This window comes from Pinus tabuliformis, chromosome 8, assembly GCF_031772625.1.
Source record: "Pinus tabuliformis cultivar Carrire ecotype Pingquan chromosome 8, CPIR1, whole genome shotgun sequence".
In the NCBI taxonomy this organism is placed as follows: domain Eukaryota; kingdom Viridiplantae; phylum Streptophyta; class Pinopsida; order Pinales; family Pinaceae; genus Pinus; species Pinus tabuliformis.
In genome coordinates, this window is record NC_142294.1 from 707,978,593 (window position 1) to 707,999,090 (window position 20,498).

The 20,498-nt window shown below is 40.4% G+C and overlaps 1 protein-coding gene across 2 annotated transcripts in view; it reads right to left on the bottom strand.

Moving 5' to 3' along the window:
• LOC149237573 (mediator of RNA polymerase II transcription subunit 25-like) overlaps positions 1 to 20,498 on the bottom strand; it is a 387,887-nt gene that overhangs the window by 205,289 nt on the left and 162,100 nt on the right. The gene's annotated exons all lie outside the window — the stretch shown is intronic.

Below are 20,498 nucleotides of genomic sequence, written 5' to 3' on the forward strand. Positions count from 1 at the left end.
GCAGAACAGGAGTCCACATTGTGCCTTGGGGAATGTGACTCCAGAGGAGGCTTTTTCTGGGAAGAAGCCTAATGTTGGGCACTTTTGTATCTTTGGGTGCCTTACATATTCCTATGTCCCCAAGGAGAACAGGACCAAGCTAGAGCCCACTGCAGACAAGGGCATCTTTGTGGGTTATAGCGAGACCTCGAAAGCTTATTGGATTTATATTCCTGCATAGAGGAAAGTGGTTGTCAAGCGGGATGTGAAGTTCGAGGAGGAGAGAGCTTTCAGGAGGTCACGATAGTTAAAGTATCCAAAGTCACCAGACCTCAAGAGCAGCTGAGTCAGTCACAGGGATCTAGTGGTCAGGGATCAAGAGGTACATCGATTACAGTGTTAGGTCCATCAATGAGCAGTGGCTCTCAGAGTCAGGTGGTTGGTTCTTCGGGCAATATGCAGGGCAGTCCACAGAATAGTTCACAAGGTAGTCCATTAATGGACAGTTCGCACGGTATTTCAGCATCTACAGGCACAGATTCAGGCATGAGGTCAATTGGCAGGCCTTCAAGAGTTCACGCTTCTGATGTGATGGGGGTTCTTTCACTCCGGTGAGAGAAGTATGCTCAGGGAAGAGGAAGCCCAAGTGGCTTCAAGATACCTTACACGAGGCCACATCAATTGCTGGGCCAAAGAGACAGGTTAGAGAGAGTAAACCACTTGAGCGGTTCTGTAGTTACATAGCATTGGTAACAAGCATTGTTGACTCTGAGCCTTCTAGTTATGAGGAGGCAACCAGCCAACAGGTCTGGAGAGAGGCCATGATGGAGGAGTATTCTTCTATTATGAAGAACGATGTTTGGGAGGTAGTGCCGAGGCCTGAAGGTAAATCAGTTGTTACTTCCAAATGACTCTACAAGATAAAGCATGCTACAGATGGCAGCATCGAGAAGTTCAAGGCTCGATTTGTGGCGAGAGAGTTCTCACAGGTGGAGGGAATTGACTATGAGAAGACCTTCGCTCCCGTAGCTCAGTGTACATCTATTCGCTCCATTATATCGATTGCAGCAGAGATGGGTTGGAAGATCCACTAGATGGATGTGAAGACCGCATTTCTCAATGGCTTCATTCAGGAGTAGGTTTATATTGAGCAGCCACAGGGCTTTGAAGTGCATGGGAAGGAGTCCCATGTATGCAGATTGAAAAAGGCACTCTATGCCCTGAAGCAAGCTCCTAGAGCTTAGTACTCTAGGATTGATACATACTTGCAACAGTTGGGTTTCACAAAGAGTGAGGCTGATCTGAACCTATACTTCATTGTGGTGGGTGAGGAGCCTCTCATTTTGGTGTTGTATGTTGATGACTTGATCATCACTGGTGCAGAGAGACTCATTGAGGGCTGCAAGAGAGATTTTGCTTCAGAGTTTGAGATGAAGGATATCAGCTTGATGCATTATTTTCTGGGATTGGAGGTGTGGTAGGAGAAGGGGCATTTCTTCCTGGGACAAGGGAAGTACATTTGTGGATATTCTTAGCAGATTTCACATGGAGGACTGCAAACCCATGTCTACACCTATAATCACTAACTGGAAGAAGCTTCACGCTTCTGATTCCGAGTTGGTGGATCCTACTCTATACAGACAGTTGATTGGTTGTTTGATGTATTTGGTCAACACTCGACCAGATATATGTTTTGCAGTTAACACTATCAGTCAGTTCATGTGTGAGCCCAGGAGAGTGCACTGGGTGACTGCAAAACACATTCTTTATTACTTACAGGGGACTGTGGATATTGGTTTGGATTATAGACAGAGTGATGCAGTGAGACTGGCAGGGTACATGGATTTAGATTGCCTAGATTGTGCTTCAGATAGGAAGAGTACTTCCGAGTGTTGTTTTGGGTTGGGTTCGGCAATTGTGTCGTGGATCAGCCAAAAACAATAGTCAGTTGCATTGAGCTCAGCTAAGGCAGAGTATATGGCTGCTAGTTTGGCTAGTTGTGAGGCCATATGGCTTCGCAAGATGTTGTTTGGTCTATTTGGTCAGGCATTGAGACCTTCAGTAATTTATTGTAATAATCAGCGTTGCATAAAACTCATGAAGAATCCATCTTTTCATGACAGGTCAAAGCATATTGAGATCAAGTATCACTTCATTAGAGACTATGTCCAAAAGGGCGCTGTCAAGCTTGAGTACATTTCCACAAATGAGCAGGTAGCGGACATTTTCACCAAAGCCTTACCACGGGGCAAGCATGTCTACTTCAGAGACAAGATGGGAGTGGTGAGGAACACTTTCCTCGGTAAGAGGGAGTGTTAAAATTTGGGTACTAGAGACCAAATGGTTCCTTAAGGCTTTGATCCTTGGCGTAGGGAAAAGTGTCCAAATTTATTTGTACTTTTTTCCTAAAGTGACTTTATAAGTGGTAAAGTTACATTCTAATTTAAAAGTGACTTCATAAGTGGTAAAGTTACATTCTAATTTAAAAGTGACTTTATAAGTGGTAAAGTTACATACTAATTTAAAGGTGACTTTATTAAACTCAATGAAGAATTAGAAAGTGAAAAAGTGAAAATGGAAATAAAAGACTAAGTGGGTCTTTATTTAAGTAGGTGAGTTAAAAAGTAGAAAGTAAGAATTATATGCACATTTATTCTCATCCCTAGATCTAAATGAATCTCAGCCATTAGATCTTAGGGTAACCCAATAGGTCATTTAGAGAACAAAGGAAAAGATCAATTCATTCTTTCATGAGCATTTGAGAGAAAAAGAAGAGAGAGCAAGGAGAAAATTTTTGAGCAGTGAGGAAGTGGAGGAGAGCAATAAGAAGACATTTCAACAAATCTGGGCAGCAGCGTTTATTGGAATGCATCCCAAGGAAAAATCGTACAACAGGAGAAAGGCACAGAAATCGAGAAAGAGGGACAGCAAGTTCTGGGCACATTTTTCGAGGTTGGTCGTACAGCATTTAATGTTGTTTTATTGCTGTAAAAAATTATGTTTTTGTTGTTTGCTGATTGGCACGATTTTCGAGGTGGAGTTCAAGCACGAAAATCGAGATAAGTTGTAATTTGTGGTTGCTGGAATTTTTACTGTGTATTTCAGTTTCTCTGTAAAAGCATTTTCAGAAATAAAGAAGAGCTCTCAAACTGGTTTTCCCCAAGAGTTGTAGGGGGTTTTTCCAGGGTCACATTGACCAAAAATCACTATGTTATTTTCTGTGTGTGGCTGTCATAATTTTGCTGTGTTTTATTTTTGCAATTTCAGCAGTTGTGAAATCTCTAAATTTGTGTTTTCAGAAAATTATTGTCATTTCTAGATTTTAGAATTTTTATCATGCTTGGATTTAAAACTAAATGCATGGAGTGATAAGGAAAACTGATAACCAAAGTGGGGGTTGAAATTTCTTCAACCTTGTTGTCCCATGTATCTAGTTGCCAACACACCATACAAACGCTACTCCAATAAGCATGTACTAGCTCACAGTTTTGAGGTCTGTTTGGTTGCAGCAAACTAGGTCTGGTTAGGGCACACAACAGTCCTTAACCAACCTTCTTTTTGTGCCCAAAAACACTCCCAAGAAATGTGGTTGCCCTTCTTTGAGGGGCCGAGGGTGGCTGCTTCAATTTTGGGCTGCCCTAGCCCTTGTCTACCCTTCGGCCTACCTGTAATTTACTGCGGCACCCTACAGCAAGACTGTGTAGGGTTGCGGCTGCCTTTCCATGGATCTGCACCCCTCCAAAGTGCCCTCAAAACTGTCCTATGGTTGCGGCTCTTCCAGCAAGGGAACTCAGCCCCTTCTCCAGCACTTCGGACCCTTGGAATAGACCCAAAACAATCTTCCTTTTACACGTTGTCCCTGCCTCTTCTTGCTGCGGCTACCATAGGGAATTATCCTCCTTCAACGAGCTCTCTTCCTCCACAAATGGATGCGTAGAGTTGTCATAGGCTAGGGCTTGCTAGGACTGCAGCTAGGGCTACTAAGACCTCCTCCATAGTTGCGTAGATCCTCCTTAGGACTGTGTTAGGGCATCCTCCTTAAGACTACGTTAGGGCTTGTAGAGACTGCGTCTAGGGCTTCATAATAGGGCTCCTTTACCTTCTGTGTTTTAGGGCTTCCTCTCTTAGATTTCTCTTCCACTAAAACCCAGAACAAATGGAGAGAAATCAAGAGTGGAGTGTGTGGGTAAGATAACTCTCAAGTCATCTCCTTTTATACTAAAACGTTGAGCACATGTGGGGTTTATTTGGTTGTTGGCCGAGCTTGACGAATTGTCTATTAACACAAATAAATTCATAACTCCATGAATACTTATCGGAATCGGATGATTTTTAGATCAATCCTACACCTCTCGATGAGAGGGGTCCAAGAAAAATATCAATTGCCATATATAAGATGACCCACATGGACTTTGGCACTAGTTGCCAATTTTAACAACTATGAACCTCAAAACTGTCGATTTCTCAAGATCTTCTAATATGATAATTACGTTCCAGTGATATCTTAATTAATTCATCTTATGTCACATTCATCATTAAGAAATTATATATAGAAAATCTCAACTATAATGCAATAATGACAGTAGGATCATGAAGAGATAGCCAAACACGAGCCACAAAATTTTACCCTAGGAAAACCCTAACTAGGGAAAAACCAAGCAATCCTTTCTTAGGATAAATTGATCAATTCAACAAATTTACAATCTAATTTTCCAAGTTAAACTCGGTCAAACCTGGCCAAATTGCCTAGAATAATTTTAGTCAAATTGCCCAGAATAATTTTAGTCAACCTGTGGTCAAACTGCACAGAAACAGGTCGAATTCCAACTTCCTAAATCTTCACAAAAATTTGGTCAACCTACCTCAGAAGGGTTTAGAAATTTTGGTCAAACCTGGTAAAATAGATATCCACAAGCTCGACTACACCTCAGAAGACTTTTGCCTTCCTTCACACATGTGAACAGAAGATTGGATGATGTGATGATTTGAATCCCACTTCAAATGAGGAGGTCGAGTGCATATATATAGTAGTTTAGGGGTACCCCAAAAGGTGTGTCTCTTGGGTTGGGCCGACTTGAATAGATGGAGCTAACTTTACTTTTGAAGGCAAAATAAATTCAAATTTAAATTTTCAATTCCCTCCTTTTTTTATTTTCCTTTAAGTGTTGACCTAAACATCAACCGCAACTACTAAAATTCAACAAAAACTCCTCCTTTTCTTCGCTTCCGTAAACAGATCTGAATTGGTTTGAGTCACTGACTTCAAATGCTCCTTCTCATGTCTATTTATAGCAGTGTTGATAATATCACCGAGATATCGGCTATATTCGGAAATATCGTGATATTTTTGGCGAGCCGAAATATCGCCGACCAAATATCGCGATATTTTAGAGTTTTGAAAATCGCGCGAGATTTACGATATTTCAGCGATATCTCGGAAAATATCGCGCGACGACCAAAAATATCGCCAGTGACCCTGAAATCATTCCGCGCGGCCTATATAATTCAATTTTTGGTTTTTTTCAAGTCATTTTGTTTTTCTGAGCGCTGGAGAAGGAATGTGGTTGCTGCCAAGGAGGGTTTGAAGCCATTATTGCCAATTTGCCACCAACAACGAAGATTTCTCTAAGCTGCAAGTGCCAAGAACAGTAAGACAATCTCGATTCTCATTCTTCCGGTTCCCTACAATCATTTTGCTTGGTTTTTGTTTTGATTTCAAATTGCAAGGGTTTGCATTGAGCAATACCACACATATTTATAGAAAATAACTTCATATTGATCACTGTCAAGGTAAACCGTAATACACTATTACAAATACAAAAGTGGTCACCTACAGCAGTGGTATCACGGTTCCAACAAAATCAGGGAGTATTACCCATTCCCCCAACACACAATAATAAGCAAATAGCACAAGCGTGTCTGCTTTGGCTCAAGTTCTAAAGAATCGATGTCCTTTACAAGAACATTACTATCTTGGCTACAAACTGTACAGCAAAACTCAGATTTAAACCCAGCAACTTCCGACAAGCAGTGTACTTTCTCCACTGAAAATGGCTAAGCAGCATCTTCACCATAAAAAGAGACATATTTGTTCATCTTATTGTATCCTATATGGTTTTTGTTGCCTGTCTAAACAATCTCTTCTCCACAAAGATGAACCACTTCCACCGGACAGGAGCAATCAACAGACAAAAATATGCTGCCATTACCATATATGCACAGCATAGAGGATTTACAGATGGCAGCTGTGTAATATGCCAGGCTGCAGAAACAATCAAGCATCTAATGTGCGGCTACAAAATATTTTCACAATTACCCATTCTGCAAACAACATTCAATATACAGTTTCTCATGATCTTAACTTGATGTCCTCATGTCAGTCTTTGGAAAGAATGTAGAAGTATGAATGGGATAAATGAGCATATATTCCTCCTCTTCTACAACATTTATGCCCAAAAGATGTAGGGAATCATCACCTACAGCAGGTCTAGACTCTAAATTATAAAGTTATAAACCATTTGCAAACTACATAAACCATCAGTAATGTGATGTCAAGTTTATGAATGGAATGAAAAACGCCTCTAAAACCTCTCAATAGGTATAATGCTGGCCCATGGGGATATTGAACCGTCAAATATTTGATTACCCTCGAAGAACAAAAATTTCAGGCCTATACACTTTAATAGAATGCCCACAATTATCTAAGTTCCTGACTTCTTCTATTTTCAACATACTTCAAGAATGTCTACCTGATGGATCTTAGAAGCCAATGATAACGCTTACAAAAACTCAGATGAAGAGAAGGATGATGATATTCTCAAAGATCCGAACCTTTTCAACTGCTAAAAACATGTTGTCATGGATAAGTATCAAAGTTTGAAGAAGTACTGTTGGAAACCTCATCTTTTCTCTCCCATATCGATGCAATCATCAAAATCCTCCCTCCATCAGCTCAAAAGGTGTTGCCTTCTTCTTCAAAGATTGCGCCCTGCCTTGCTAGTTAAAGATGTAACTTTCTTTGTGCTATGAAGTCTAATAATGCATTATGCACCTACAGCAGTGGTATAAGTTATAACAGTTATATATTTTTCCCATGCTTGGCATAATTCTGAAAGAAATTGTTCTCATTCCGTGCCAATTTGCTATGTGTTTCATTTGCCATTTGGATACCTCATGTTACAACATGTTCATACTCTTTTGTTCAAGACTCAAGAGTATTCAACAGTCAACTTGTATTACACTTCTATTCAACAGTCAACTTGTATTACACTTCTATTCAACAGTGAAGTTAAAACTGTTTTGTAAAATGATGTGGTTATTTGTAATTTGAAAATTTCGTATTACTTATTAAGTTACTAATTCCAAAAAAAAATTGGTGCTCTAGGTTTCCTTTTGAGTTAGCCCACTACAAAATACAAATATGCCAAAAGCCTTGGACCCATTTTGGGAGTATGGGAGCCCTAATGGTGGGACAAATCGTGCATATCTTACATGCAAATTGTGTGGAGACAAGATGACAGGTGGGATTACATGACTGAAATACCATCTTGCTAGACTCAGTGGACATGATGTTGGGCTTTGTACAGTTTCTAGTCCGGAGCTTATACAAAAAGCTCTTGAGGCAATTGAAGAAAAGGACAGAAAGAAGGAAGAGGCGGAAAGAAACAAAGCTGAACGTGTAGGTAGATCTTTTGGGATATCTTCTCCTAATTTTGGTGTTGAGGGTAGTGGGCCTAGTGGCCCTAGTGGGAGGGGCTCCACAACTGGCACACCATCACATGCTACTGCTAGTGTGAGTGCGAGGTCATCATTTTTTGTTCCACGAACAGGAGCTGGAGCACAACCTGGCATAAAATCGCTTGTTAAAAAAAAGGAGAAGCAAGACGCAGATAGAGTCATGGGGAGGTGTATTTTTTGGAGCGAATTACCTCTCAGCATCACGAAAACCAATCCATTTTGGTAGCCAACGTGTGATGCTATTGTTGTTGTGGGCCCAGGGTACAAAAGTGCCACATATGAGGAGTTGCAGGGGCCAATTCTTCAAGCAGAAAAACAGGACATCAACTCTAGATTGGCGGAGTTGAAAAAGACATGGGAAGTCACTGGATGCACAGTGATGTCTCATGGTTGGACAGATAGGAAGGGTAGGACCCTACTAAATTTCTTGGTACATTGTCCTAAAGGTACCATGTTTATTAAATCGTTGGATGCATCAGAACATATCAAAGATGCAGCAACGATATGTGAGTTGTTAGATGGGTTCATTCGGGAGATTGGTGTGCAGAATGTGGTGCAAGTCATAACAGACAATGCAGCTAATTATGTGTCTGCCGACAGAATGCTTATGGAGAGGCATCCCACATTGTTCTAGACTCCATGTGCAGCGCATTGTCTCGATTTGTTGCTTGAGGATATGGGGAAACTCTCCTTCATCAAGGAGGCAGTTGATATGGCTAGGAGCATCCCCAAGTTTATTTATAACCATGCTCTTGTTCTTAGCCTTATGAGGAGGTTCACTAGAAACAAGGAGTTGCGGCGTCCTGCCATCACACGTTTTGCCACAACCTTTATTACTCTTCAGTCTTTGCTTCGATGTCAGTTTGAGTTGAAGCAAATGTTTGTGTCTGATGATTGGCGTAATTATAGATACAATAGGAGACCTGATGGGAAAGCCATTGCAAAAATGGTGTACTCTGAGACATTTTGGCGTGGAGTAGAAGAAGCATGTGCAGTTAGCGAACCTATAGTAAAGGTTCTTAGATTGGTGGATGGAGAGAAGCCTGCAATGCCTTATTTGTATGAGGGCATGGATAGGGCCAAGGAGGCCATTCGTTCCTATTATGCAAACAAGGGTTCTGCTGGCCTTGATAGGCAGATGATGTTATGGGATGTGATCGATAGTCGGTGGACAGGGATGCTTCATCGACCCATTCATGCAGCAGCACTCTTCCTCAACCCCGCATTTTCATACAAATGCAACTTTGATTTTGATGGCGAGGTGATGGAAGGGCTCCATTCCTGTATTCAGAGGATGGTACCTGATCCTGAGCTTCGTAGCAAAATCAATCGCGAGGTACAGTGTTATCAAGATTGTGTTGGCCTATTTGGCTTTGATGATGCCATTAGGGAAAGGGCCCTCTTCATACCACGTAAGTGACAAGTCATCACTCATTAGAAATTAGAAATTTGAATTTAATTATGTTTTAACTTTTAAGTTTTTGAATTTTTTATTTCATTATTTTGTTGTCATATGCTCCTATAGTGGACTTAGGCCCCAATTAAGTTGCCCAGCCCATGATGAAAATCACCTGCCAATCACACAATGTCCAGTGTTGCATCTTCACCATTAGGTACAATTAATCATTAGTGCATCTAAGTGAACCAAGCTTGTTAGTCAAGGGAAAATTGAGACTTCATATGGGACTTCTCTTCAAAATTTGGGGTTTTGATCATGAAATAGTGTTACCTCCCTAGGTAGGAGTGGCTAATAGACAACCCTATTAGGTGTTCTTAGCCCCTAAGGGGAAATACATGTCCCTGGTATATCCTTCAATCGATAGGTGACACATGAATAATGATACAGATGTGAGGGAGCAATTGTGGTTGCATGAATTACCCCGGCCTTTGTTTCTCCACCCTCTTTTGCTTTTTCTTGATTTTTCTTTGTATTACTGCTCGAAGCTCTAAGAAATGAGAGCATGTTGTGAATGATGTATAACAGTTATTACCCCTTAAAGGCAAGGCAGTTCATCGCCCACTAAGGGTTGGGACATGCATGGATTCCTTTATGATGTAATAGGGCGATCATTGGCCCTAGAAACTAGGGTGACGGTCATAATGGTAAGGGGTAGAGCTCATGCTTTCCTTTTGCCCACGTGCTTTATTTAATGTCACGACCATATTTTGCATTTTATGATTTTGCTTTTCTTTTGTTTCTTGCTTGTGGCCATGATATGCTTTTAACTTTCTTTTTGTATCAACCTCTAAGGCAACATTTCTATGCCCGACCTAGATATTTGGAAAAGGGGAGGGGTGTGCCAGCCTTCGTGGCAAATGATCCTCCTATTTTGGTGACAGATACCTACCTTGGTGGCAGATGATGTTCCTGCCTTAGTGCCAGATGCCTACCCTAATGGCAGATGATACATTTGTTATGATGACAAATGTCTGCAGATGAAGTTTGCTTGCTTCTATGTAGCCTGGAGTGGCTGAGAATTCCTATGAAAGAGAGAGAGCATTGATTGTACAACATCATATGATTGACAATCTTCCTTAGGTTGTGGCTATGAGACATATGGATTGGTTGGGAGGATTGTCACTCCCTTAGGTCAATTGACCGTGAGGCTAGTGAGTCTAGTCGGGGAGCTTGGTTCTAAGATATAGAATGATCCCTTATAGGTCATAATGACTATGAGACCAGTTTGGTCGAGGACACTGTTTTTTGTGGTCTCTCCCTTGGGAAATTGTTATGAGACCCATGGATTGGTCGGGGAGATTGATCTCAAGTTCTCTCCCTTAGGTCCTATACCATGCGACTATATAGTTGGGGTTTGAGACATGGATTCCTCCCTTAGGCTATGGGTCGTGAGACCTTGTTTATGGTCAGGGAGACCCAGAGATGTACCCTGTGCATATGATTGGTTTGGCCTTATTGATTGATCCCATTGGTTAGTTGGGAACTGACCTGGATGCCATACGGTTGTGACTTATGGGATGTGTTGAGTGTTATCTATCTTTCCTTATGATGAGACTGATGATCTCTCCCTTAAGCTGTGGGTTGTGAGACATATTCATTGATCAAGGAGATTCATCTTGATAGAGAGAGACTTGTACTTGTGATCTCTTCCTTAGGCTGTGGGCCGTGAGACCTATCAATTGATCGGGGAAATTGATCTTGAGAGAGAATGAAAAATAACTCCCTAGCTAAGAGGGAATGTTGAAAATTTGGTAGCTTCGATTGGTATTTTCATTGGCAAAGCGAAAGGAAAATTATGAATTTATGTGTTGATCAAGTGGGCCTAAATTTGCTCAATTTGGCCCCTCCTAGAACATGTTTTCCTGCCCAATAGACATGTCTACTCGCATGAACGAACAACTATATATTGAGCCTAATAGCTCTCCTCCAAGGTAAATTTGGATCTCATGTGTCTTTGTTCAATGCAAGCTCTGAGATAACATTTCTCTGTGGAAATATGTGAACTTTTATGGGACTATTCTTCTCTGATCATGCGAGCTTCTGTGGCACCATTCTTCTATTCATGTGAGCATTCTTCTGTGGCACCTATTCACGCAAAGCTTTGTAGTTCCCTGTTCATGTCAAAGTTCTGTGACTAATCTTCTGTGACAGTTCTCTTATGTGATTCATGTGAAATCTGTGGCACCTCTTCCCTTGCTCATGCGAAGGACTTAAGCTACTCTCTATGGATAATACAAAGGTCTGTAATACCTTCTTCTGTGATAAATCTGAGGCTAAGAATGAGGTCAATATTCAGACCTCTTGGAGACCATGCAAAGACCTAGTTGCAGACCTCTTATGGACAGAATTGAAGGAATTCTTGTGCACATAATTGAAGGGTTGACTTGAGCTATTATGATGGTCAGTTTTGTCTATGTACCTTGTTGAAGGTTTCTGTTTATGACATATTGATTGATGTACAAATTGATGAATTGGACTCTCTCTCATAAGGAAAGATTTATTGGATTTTCCCCTTGTGGGTTTCGCCCTGGCCTCTGGCCTAATTTTTGGTGTTTCTTTTCTCATTGATTTATTGTGATCTCCTCTACTGTGTATTTCCTAATTTTTGGTGTTTCTTTTCTCATTGATTTATTGTGAACTCCTCTACTGTGTATGGTTAATGGTTGTAGTTTTTAATGTGTAATTGCTTGATGATTAAAATGCTCTAAAAGTCAAATTGAATGCTCTAAAGATGTCTATTGTATCATTGGAAGTAGTTACCATATTTGAAAAATTATACTAGTCTGGATTGCACTGGAAAAACAACAATATGAATCCTCCTACAAAAATCTCTTCTTCTAAATCTGTATAAAGGTAAACTTCATTGACATCTAGAATCGTATTATCGTGGAAGATATGTTGTATAAGTGGGGTAATATGTAATGTCTTCCCTATGTAGCCCCTATTCAACATTAAGGAGGGACATGAATCCTATGGTATAGTGTCTTCACATTAAGATTAAGCGGTGATGTTGAAAATAGGGGTGTAATACTAATATTCATTTCTAGTGATAACCGACCCTGTATTGAATTGGGTATTTATACACCCGCTCTCATTTGTATAAGGGTAAGCATCTCTAATTGCAGTAGTGAAAAAAATCACAAGGGAACCCCTTATGTCTTAGAATAACCAACGCAATCTCCCCTAAATCTTATAGTATATGGGACATCTATAGGAAAAGTGTTCATCAAACTCAATCCCCTAGAGATGGCACAGCTAACAAATCCTCTCTTATGGTGGGATGTGGTGGTTTTCCTCAATCCATAGATGGTGAGAGCAAACCCACAACTAACCAAGTAACATCATGAGGGTGTGTAGCCAATAGCATCGAATGTAGTTTGGAGAAACAATGAGATCATCCTACAGTTGCATAAAGTGCTCCTAAATGGCTATCTGCGAGCCAATAACCTTAGCAAAGAAGATCCAACTGCTCTAAGTGTACGTCCAACGGTTATCATCCCTAATAGGCTTGTTAATGTTTTCTTTAGTGAGGAAGAAATGAACGGGTGCATCAAAAGAATATCTTAATTGAAGGAGACACTCTATAGAAATGCCAATGTACTAGAGTAAAAAGTAGCCTCAAAGAACCAACCATGGCCTACACCTGGAAAGGGCATGCGAAGAAACATCATTGGAAGAACAAAGTATGAGATATCAGTATCTATCCTGCCCAAGGACAATATACCCTACATTGCAAAACATATGGAGGAAGAAAACAACCCTGAAAATGAATAAGAGAGGAATCAAAAAATTGAAGGAAAGTGAATAATGTTAACACCGATAGAATATAATGTGCAAGGAGGGATAGAGCAATAGAAAAAGATGAATCAAAAAAGTTGCTCCCATACCACTTGGAACAAGCCCACTACTTGTATCCACAAAGTATTATGTCATCTCAACATATTTATATATGCACAACACAATTAATACAATGAATACATAAAAGGTAAGATATGAGTGATGATTTACCATATGAAATGTACAACATACATATATACTTGGTGGAGAGGTCGTAACCTGTCAAAGAGATATAATACTAAATAACATTGTTAATATATTAATTACGCTGATAGGCATGTCTATTTTGAAATAGAACTTCCAGAATTTTAATTTAATTATCATTAATTAATAGATGGTATTAGAATAATACTAATTAGTGTTTAATGCTCATTCTTATTAGCTGTTGCTATTTTTATCTTTTTAGCAGTTTCTTAGATGAAACTGGTTGTTTCTATTTCCTAATAGAAACTTGATGTTTCTATTACTGTAAATATCTCTGTATTATTATTGAGCTTCATTTTGCTCATCAATTAAATTCATTCATTGGAAATCCATATGCGTGTTTCGCACTGTTTTATGGTATCAGAGCACAGGTATCTTTCGAAATAATTTTTCATTACTTGAAAAATTCTGTAGTTCATTTCGAAATTGCTCTTGGAATCTGAAATTTTTTTTGGCATCACCAATTTGCTGCTGCGGGTATAGCCTGTGGATCTGTCTGCACGCCGAGCGGCTGCATTCTATGCTGCATGCTTAGGTTTCTTAAGCGCATCGCTGTTCTCTGCGTAAAACTTTTCTCTACGGCTGGGAGTCAACGTGGCAGCGAAAGCTGTTCCGGCTATCTTCAGTTCAGGCACGGAGGACATCATTGCGACTTTTCTCACCAGATCCGCACTCGTCAATTTTTCTTCCCTGTCCATTTAATTTGAAAATACTCAGGTAATAAAATATTATTACACAATTGCATCTTTTAATCAGTTTGATGAGAGACGCGGGGAAGCGCTATTAAAGAAAGGCACTTTTCATCGATTTCGTGTGAACCGGTGTATCCAGCGGATTTTTTTTTATATATACAGCGGCAAGGGTGCTGGGTAACAGAAATTTTATTTGCATATGTTTTTAAAAACACGAGTGTTGTCGCTGTACCAAGGTTCCGTCTGATTCAAATTTTGGTAGTGAGGAAATCAGTGGTGCGGGTGTCGAGAGATCACACGTTCGAGCCATCGAAAGAAGTTTGACGCTTCTCCGAGACGGTTAACGGTGTATCACACGTCGATATTCTCTATCCCGTGGACGTTACTATATTTTCCAGAGGTGTGCTCCACTTTTTCCTCCATTTTGGCAGCGTGGAAGTTGAATATTTGTCTGCACTTAACAGTGAAAATCCAGGCCGACGCTTCTTCTTCTCGTTCTTATTATTTCATTTGAAGAGGTCAACGGCAGAATTGCAGAACGCAGACATCCATTCCTATGTGTGACAGAGACTGCTGCGTGGTAAAGCTCTTACGGCAGATGACGTAACAGGTATCACGTATCAAGTTTGAGTATATTCGTTTGTTGTGGGTACTGCTGAAAGCCTGTGAGGATTTTTTTTGCCGAGTAAGTTTTTGGTAAAAGATCGTGCTATATATAATTTCTTGAACCCGCTTCTCAGACCGATTTCTGGTTATATTCTCTATTACACCAGCGCCTGTCAGTTTTTTTTGTTGGTCAAGATCAGCCGGCATCTGCATTAAAATCCGTGCCAGATTTCTTTGGTATTTTTTGTGTCTTGGGAAACGTGCAGATGGCTTCGCTAACCAATCTGATGTTGGAAGGCAGTCAGCGTTTTAATGGCACAAATTATAACATCTGGAAACAGAGAATGTTGACCATTTTTGAGTATAGGTGTCTTGATCAGCTTGTTTTGGCCAAAGAGCTCCGTCCTGGTACAGCTGGTACCGATCAAGATAAGTTTGATGATCGAAATCGAGAGGCAGTTATGCTTCTCAAACTTTCTGTCACTGATGATCAGTTACCACAGATTCCTTCCAGCAAAACAGCTGCTGAAATTTGGCAACATCTTAAGGAATTGCACGAGACATTCGACAAGAGCAGAGCTTTCTTTCTCAAGAATCAGTTGTTCTCCATCATGATGGACGAACATATGCCTTTACAGGAACATCTTAACAGGATTAAAGACATTCGATATCAGCTCGAAGCCATTGGTCGGACCATGGAGGAAGAAGATATGGTAGTCATCACTCTGAAAAGTCTACTGAAATCTTATGAACACTTCATAGAAACACTCAACATTACCACCACAAATGTTGATCTGAAGTTCTCAGAGTTATGCACCAAACTCCTGCAGCAGGATCGTTGGAAACAGCAGTTTGGTAGTAGTGCTTCATCAGTGTCCTCAGAAAATGCTTTTACAGCCAAATATCAGTCCTCTCAGTCCTTTCAGCAGAAAGGTTCCTCTCAGCCTTTTGATCCGGCTAGGAAGAAAAGTGTGCAGTGTAATTACTGTCACAAGTTCGGCCACATGAAGAAAGATTGCCGACAGAGGATTGCCTCTGAACAGAAGAAACAAGGAGGGCCCCATCAGACAGCGAATGTTGCAGAACATTCCGAGCAGTCAGAATCTGCTTTTTACGCCTTTATGGCTAAAAGGTCTTCAGATCATGTCTCGTCTTCTGCCTGGTACATTGACTCTGGTGCATCACGCCATTTCCCTCACAGGCGTGACTAGTTTATTGACTTCTCACCTTTTAGTGATTCCGTGGTATTTGGCGGAGGTGAAAAGTACACAGTGGTTGGCAGAGGTACAGTTCAGATCCAGTCTGGTGGGCGCACTCATCTTCTTGAATGTGTACTATGTTCCTGGTATGGAAATTAATCTGTTGTCTGTCAGCCAGATTATGAGGAACTCTCCTCAGCTTGATGTAATGTTTAGTGCGCACAAGTGCTCCATTATCAACAGGGAGACTAGTCTTACAGTTGCTGTTGGCCTAGAGGATACTGGTCTATACAGGGTTCTTGACACTGGTGATTCTCCAGAAGTGGCTCTAGCAGCGCGTGTTTCTCCCATCAGCACTGTGGCATCAGCGATATGGGCATCTAAACATGCAGTATCTCTCTCAGCTCTCTCGAGAGGGACTTGTGTCAGGGTTACCTGATATTCAGACTCAGCAGTTGGGCGTATGCGATGCTTGTCAAGCTGGCAAGCAACATCGGTCTTCATTCAAGGATGGAGAATCTTGGCGTGCATCTAAGGTACTCCAGTTAATTCATGCTGATATTTGTGGTCCTATGAATACATCTTCTATTATTGCTTGCAAATATTTTTTTCTTATTGTAGATGATTTCAATAGAAAGATGTGGGTGTATTCTCTAAAAAATAAATCTGATGCATTTAGTACCTTTCAGAAGTTTAAAGCCTTAGTTGAAAAAGAGTCTGGTTGTAATATCATGACTCTTAAGATGGATAACGGGGGGGAATTTTGTTCTTCCGCTTTTTCCAACTTCTGTGATGCTCATGGCATCAAACGCCAGTTAACTACACCCTACACTCCTCAGCAGAACAATGTTGTCGAACACTGCAACCGCACGGTTGTTGAAATGGCTCGCTCCATGTTACAACACAGGAGTGTTCCGAACAAATTCTGGGCTGAAGCAGTATTTACTGTTGTCTATCTTCTTAACCGATCACCCACTCAGGCTGTTAAGGGGAAGACTCCCGAAGAGGTTTGGTCTGGCCATAAGCCTAAGATCAGTCACCTCAAAGTATTTGGCTCAGTTGCATATGTTTGGATTCCAGCTGCTAAGCGCTCTAAGTTGGATTCCAAAAGCCAAAAACTCATGATGACAGGGTACAGTGATCATCACAAGGCCTATAGACTGATAGATATAGCCACTGGTCGTCTTAGCTTCAGTCGGGATGTAGTATTTGATGAAGACAGAGGATTCTTTCAGTCTTCTCCTTCTGAGCAGTGTTCTGAGGATCAGCCTCACAGTGTTCTTCTTCCGATAGGTCCACCTAATGGGAGGGATGATGCAGCATCAGTGTTTGATAATACACTACCTGAGCTTCCTCCGGAAAATAACCCTCCTCTTGCTGCTCCTATTTTTCTTGAGCCTTCTCCACCTCCTCCTGATATTGGTTCCTCTACTCTTCAGCCAAAATGGTGGGCTAAAACCATTGGTGATCTCCGGGATGATGAGCTCCTTGAAGGTAGAACTTCTAGACATAAGAGCAAACAGCAGTCTACAGTAAATTTTGCTCTTATGGCTAACCTACACAGTATTTTTGAGCCTCAAACCTATTTAGAGGCTAAAGGTACATCTGAGTGGGAACAGGCTATGGAAGCTGAATTCCAGAGTCTTCAGAAGAATCACACGTGGACCCTTTCTGATCTTCCTGCAGGAAAAAAGCCCATCAGCTGCAAATGGGTGTATAAAGTGAAATACAAAGCTGACGGAACCCTAGATAAGTATAAAGCTCGTCTTGTGGCTCGAGGGTTCTCACAGAAGGAAGGCATCGACTATGAGGAGACTTTTGCTCCTACAGCCAAGATGAGTACCATACGGCTTGTCCTTGCCCTAGCAGCTCAGTTCAATTGGAAAGTTCATCAGATGGATGTAAAGAGTGCTTTCCTAAATGGTGACTTACAGGAAGAAGTCTACATGACGCAGCCTCCAGGATTCAAGGTTGTCGGTCAAGAACAGAAAGTGTGTAGATTAGCTAAAGCACTCTATGGATTGAAACAAGCTCCTCGGGCTTGGTACATGAAAATTGATCAGTACCTGACAGATCATGGCTTTCAGCGGAGCCCATCTGATGCAAACCTGTATATCAAGCATACTGGTGATGATATTTTGTTTGTGGTTGTCTATGTGGATGACCTTATCATTACTGGCAGCTCTGCACACTTGATCCATGGGATCAAACAAGACTTATGCAGCACCTTTGATATGACAGACTTGGGACTTCTTCATTACTGTCTAGGGGTTGAAGTCTGGCAGACTGAGAACAACATCTTTCTCTCTCTGCCCAAGTATGCCAAAAATCTTGTGGACAGGTTCAGAATGCAAGATTGCAAACCGGCCACGACTCCTATGGAACCAGGGCTCAAACTTTCAGCGCAGTCATCCTCCCCCCTTGTGGATGAAACTTTATTCAAGCAATTAGTGGGCAGCCTCATCTACCTTATTGCCACTAGACCTGACATCAGTTTTGCAGTGAGCTACATTTCCCGCTTCATGTCAGCTCCTAAGGTTGATCATTGGATAGCAGCAAAGCGTGTGCTACGATATGTGCGTGGCACTCCTGATTATGGACTCCTCTACACTCGAAGTTCCGATCCTATACTTAGTGGTTACACAGATTCTGACTGGGCCGGTTCGGTTGATGACCGTAAATCTACAGCGGGGTATGTGTTTAGTCTAGGATCCGGTGCTGTCACCTGGACTAGTAAGAAGCAGCAGGCAGTGGCTCTCTCCTCAACAGAAGCAGAGTATCGGGGAGCAGTTAAGGCATCCTGTGAGGCAGTTTGGCTTCGACGTATGCTTGCGGATATGCATGTTTCCCAGACAGGTCCTACTCCCTTGTTTTGTGATAATCAGGGAGTGCTCAAACTTGCCAAGAATCCAGTCTTTCATGAACGAACAAAGCATGTGGAAACCCATTGCCACTACATTCGCCAGCTTGTTGAAGACGGATCCGTTCAGTTGCGATATGTTCCCACAACGGAGCAGCCCGCAGACATCTTCACCAAGCCTCTTGGTCCTGATAAGTTTGTAAAATTCAGAGGGTCTATTGGTGTTGTAAATAGATTGAGCATTAAGGGAGGGTATTAGAATAATACTAATTAGTGTTTAATGCTCATTCTTATTAGCTATTGCTATTTTTATCTTTTTAGCAGTTTCTTAGATGAAACTGGTTGTTTCTATTTCCTAATAGAAACTTGATGTTTCTATTACTGTAAATATCTCTGTATTATTATTGAGCTTCATTTTGCTCATCAATTAAATTCATTCATTGGAAATCCATTTGCGTGTTTCGCACTGTTTTAGATGGATGGTAGCCATTTAACCTCTAAAGAATATTCATGGAATATTTTTAATAGTAGTCAAGATAGAAGGTTGAGATTTATCTCAAAGGTAGTTATGCCATTTTTACTTTTCAATCTAATAAAAAAATGTTATAAAATTAAATTAAAAATAAAATATTTATAAAACATTTTGACTGTGAAATGAGTTATGATGGTCAAATTTCTGGGAATGAGGTATGGATAAGCCATGGTATTGGCCCATGGTATTGCAACAAAGCCTATTTACATGTTAAGAATCTCCATGGTTTAGGGTGAATGTGCATGGTTAAAAATCCTGTTACATGTTTTTTTAAATGTATATATATTTACTTCATATATTAATTTTTAATGGTAATAATAATTTAAATAAAGTTGAATTTGGCTAATTTTTATGATTTTTTTTAATCTTTGCAATGTGGGATGTATCACAAAATAAGTATTTTGATGCCTATCAGCATTTACCAGCCATTTAATTTATATGTCTGTGCTAGTTATAGTATTGGCATCTATTACATACATCCAGTTAGAGATCCCTATCAATGAGTAAGAACTTGAAAGTTGGCACCAAAAAGCACCTAAAGCCTTTTATTTGACATTATTGACGGCAATTTCCACAGTTTTTGTTCGATCAATGTGTCAAGGGATCCTAAGTCCGAACTACAGACATCCACTATCAACAATGTATTTCTTTGAATTTAATTTGGAACTTTGCATTCAGGTGTGTGTGTGTGTGAGTGATTTTGGATTATTATTGAATATTGAATCTTGATGAATGACTGAAGCTTCTGTGCTCAATTGACAGGATTTTTTACGGATTAATTTTTTCAATATCGAATAATTTGTACTTAAGTTTGTATCTTGACATTCTATATGCTGTCAAATAATTTTTTATTTTCTACATGTCAATTTTTCACCACCACAAAGCTAGTCAACCTGCTCATTTAAAATGATGTAACAAAATTTTCAAACCCAATAGCACCCCTGGACCCTGGAAATAGTTCTTGTATGTCAGATATTTTTTCTACATGTCAATTTTTCACCACCACAAATCTTGTCAACCTGCTTGTTTAAAATGATGTAACGAAAATTTTCAAACCCAAGAGCACCCCTGGACCCTGGTAATCTCTCTTCTAATGCGTACATATACATACAAAGGACCTGCTTTCATGCTTTTTTGTACCCTAACTTCAACAAGAGATCTAGAACTTCAGTACTTTACAAGTGTACATCAATGTTCAGACCAAAATCATATTGGTCAAGCCAATTTCTGTATTACTAGAATATTTGATTATTGCATCACTAGCATTATAAACCTAAAGGATAAAACATATGCACAATGAAACATGTAATTTTTATGGCATAAAACACCAATTCTGGAAACATTTAAATTTCAGCATTAATGCTAAAAAAAATCTTCCCTGAACATCCACGCT